Source organism: Pseudomyrmex gracilis, unplaced genomic scaffold, assembly GCF_002006095.1.
Source record: "Pseudomyrmex gracilis isolate BER0280 unplaced genomic scaffold, ASM200609v1 scaffold_2696, whole genome shotgun sequence".
Lineage (NCBI taxonomy): Eukaryota > Metazoa > Arthropoda > Insecta > Hymenoptera > Formicidae > Pseudomyrmex > Pseudomyrmex gracilis.
In genome coordinates, this window is record NW_018023280.1 from 1 (window position 1) to 3,738 (window position 3,738).

A 3,738-nucleotide genomic window follows, 5' to 3' on the forward strand; every position below is an offset into this window, starting at 1 on the left:
ATATACAGTTCGTCTAAACAGCGAGGCTTCTTTACACTTGGACGTTGCACCTTTTGTAAGAATATAGAAATACTTAAAATATCTTCAGAAGTTTTTGATAAAACATTTATCATATTTTATTTTTAGATTATCATGTTTTTCGGATATTTAACAATTAGTTACCTTTTTGCTTATTTGTTGTCTGTAATGACAGAAATTCCCTGTATATTGTTAACGGGAATATTTTTTAAATCTTCGAGAAGAAAAAATACGTCTCCCAAAATCGAAATAACGTAATTATGAGGTATTACAACAATTGCTGAGCGCTGATTTCTGCTAAATACAGTCATTCTTTACTTTTCGTTGTTCTTTTGTTTTAGACTGTACTCGTATAAATTCAACCAATCAGCGACGACGAGACAAAGACAGAGATCCTAGTTGTGATGCTCTCTATCGCGGACAGCTCGCACAATGGCAAGATGCGTTCNATATTATAGTTCAGTGACTGTTATCATAAAAGTGTTAAAAGTTTTAGAAATTTCATATCCATGAATATGAATATTATACTCTAAAGTTTCATATATAGAACATAAAAATAATAGTTTATTATTGTGAACAATTAGATTTACGATTTCTCCAAAAATAGGACCTATAATACTATTATAATCTAATTATCACAATCATTTCAACCTAATATCGTGTTCCTTTGTATTCCACCCAATTAGTAGTAAAACACTTTAGTTTTTAATGTTGATAGCATATCTTTAATTAACTCATACTTGTCAATTGAAAAAATATCACATATTGTTCCTGGACNAACTTTCATTTGAGGCAGTATACTTTCATGTGCTTTTAATTTAAAAGAAAATTGGCACTTCCGGTGGAGCTAGCGAGAAGTGTGCATGTGCGTGAAAGCAAGTAGCTAGTGGTAAAAAGTAAAAAATTGGCAAAAGAAAGAACGTAGTACAGAGGAAAGAGTGACGAGAAGAAAAAGAAAGGATAAAAAAAGACGAGGAATAGAAGGTGAAAGGACATATAAAGGAGAACAAGGACTAAGNCCGAGGTAGGAGAAAGAAGATAAGTTAGGAGTCGGAAAGAAGCGGGAAAAAACAGGAAGAAAGCAGCAGAAAGAATAACAGAGCTGGAGGAGATGAATGAAAAAAGGGAGAGAAGAGAAAGGAAGAACAATATAGTTATAAAAGGAGTGAAGTGGAGAGAGGCGAAAAGGCTGGATCAGGAAGTGAAGGAATTCATAAGAGAGAGCCTGAAAGTGGATGTAGAAGTGAAAAAGGTAAGCAAAATAAGAATAAACGATAGTAAAAACATACTGGTTGTAGAGCTAGACAATTGGGAGCAAGAAAGGAAAATTATGCGCAAGAAGAAAAAGTTGGAAAAAGATGTAATAGAAGATGATCTAACAAGAAAAGAAAGAGAAATACAGCAAAAATTAAGAAAAATGGCGAGGGAGGAAAGAGAAAAAGAAGATGATAAAGTAAAGGTGGGCTACATGAAAATTAGTTTGAAGGAGAAGTGGTATAGATGGAACGAGATGACAGGAAATCTGGAGGAAGAAAGAGGAAGGAGAGACTGAGAGCACGCCACACAAGGTTGTGTTCCGATTCTCCACCCGAGTGCAACCGAGTGTCATTTTATCTTTGTTTTATGTCTAGTGAGTGATAAAGATAAAGTATACTCGGTGGTATACTTTTGGTTGAAAGAAAAGGATAGGAAGTGTAGGGTATGTAGGAAAAAAATAGAAGGTATTACACATGTATTGAAAGAATGCAGGAAGACTCGAGACGAAATATCAGAAGAAGAGTTTTTGAAAGAAGATGGCAAAGGATATGAAATAATGAAAAGAATAGAAGAAGTAAGGAGGAAAAAGATGAACGGGAGAGAAAAGAAAAAAACGGAAGAAACAAGGGAATGACGTTGGAAGGAAGATGAAGGTGCCAAAGGAACAGAGTGATATTAGGTTAAGGACAATAAGAATAATAAGGCAAGATAAGAAGGGACAGTATTATATAGATAGAATATTTGCAATTAAAGGATTCTACAAATCCAGTTATACTATGCAAACCGAGATTATTACCTAAAAGAAGANCGAAAATAAAAAATATTTTTTTGTACTTTTGTGAAGTATTAATAATTATTCCTTCAGTTTCTAAAAATTGTANTTCTTCAATCAGAGGCAAAAATACTTTTTCATTGCCAAACCATTTTCTATCTTCGCTATGAAACAATAAAATTAAAAAAATATTATCTAATTCAGATTGACATTCGGGTAGAAGACAAGGAATTGCACAATAAACAGCGCCTAATTTATTGCAATGAGATCCCAAAGGATTATTAGGTTCAAAATCATCATAATACACAAAAAAAGGCAGGATTATCTCATCTTCTTTATAAGATGCAGTTTTTTGTTTCCAAAGTGAACTTTGAATAAAGTTTGAAAAGTAGTCTGAATTTTCTTTTAATGATTTTATGTAAAAAATAGTGCTTTCGTATGCATTAGGTAACTCAAAAAATTTTTGTAGCACTTTTTTTAATTCAATAAATTGACCATAAACTGGTACTTGTTTTGCTTGAATACCTTTTTGTGTTTTTACTCTTTTTAATCTATGACCTATTAAGTAATCTTTTGGTGAAATATATTCTCCACATGTTTTAAAATGTTTGAATATTTTATATTCAGTCGATAAATGTCTAAAAGAATTTGTGATAATGTTAAACATGCAATCAATCTTATTCTTAATTGCGACATTAGAATCTTCAGATATAAACACATCCTTTATTATATCTGATACTATTGATAAGGTATGATCAAAAAGAGATGCCATTTAATATCATTTATCATAGTTTGTACATAACANCGTGGAACATAAGAATTATTATAAAGCTTGGCAACAAAGATATCTGCTTGATTTTGAACATATGTTTTGAAATCATTAAAAGAAATATTATTTGATGCAATTACATTTTTTTCAGAAACAGNACAATGAATATCTACATTTTCCTCACTTTGTGTTTCTTCTACACTAAGTATTGTACTCGAATTTGTGACAGATAACACTGAATGTTTTTTCATTAAATGGTTTTTTAACATTGCCCATTGACTAAAAGTACGATTACAATTATTTTCGCCACATTGATACGTGCTAAATACGTATTTTTTATGCACGATTTTAAAATGAAGTCCAAGAGAACTAATGGAAGGTAAGTTTATTTTACATTTAACACAATGTGACATTTTTTATAAATAATCTTATACTTATAAATTATCTTATCTTTANTAATACACGCAAATTATTTTATACTTTTTTTATTATATCAAGAGGTCATATCATTTTATAGCTTTTCAATTATATAATTAATTATATAAATAATATTATATTATTATTTTAATAGGTCATAGATTATTTTACGTGATATCTGTGCATACATAAATTATGTTCTTTTTATTTATCTTTAAACGCACGATATTCTTTAGGTAAGACTGTAAGGAAGAATCATTACAAACGGCTAAAATCGAATCTCTATATGTATTATTCTCTTATATTTTCTATATGTATTATTCTCTTATGTTTTCGAATTTAACGACTGATAATTTCACGATAAACTTGTATAACAATAAACAAAAACAATAAACTAACAATAAAATAAGAATTGAATTATATTATAGTCATGAGNTAACTATATATGTGATTATTGTAATTGTATTTCTACTTAATCTTCTACTAAATTTTCTGNAAGTTACAT

At 29.8% G+C, this 3,738-nt stretch overlaps 1 long non-coding RNA gene across 1 annotated transcript; it reads left to right on the forward strand.

Moving 5' to 3' along the window:
- LOC109862938 lies at positions 1–2,439 on the forward strand. The gene is made up of 3 exons (XR_002251257.1): positions 1–55; positions 127–283; positions 360–2,439. It is a non-coding gene; the product is annotated as an uncharacterized LOC109862938 (long non-coding RNA).
- The last annotated feature ends 1,299 nt before the right edge of the window (positions 2,440–3,738 follow it).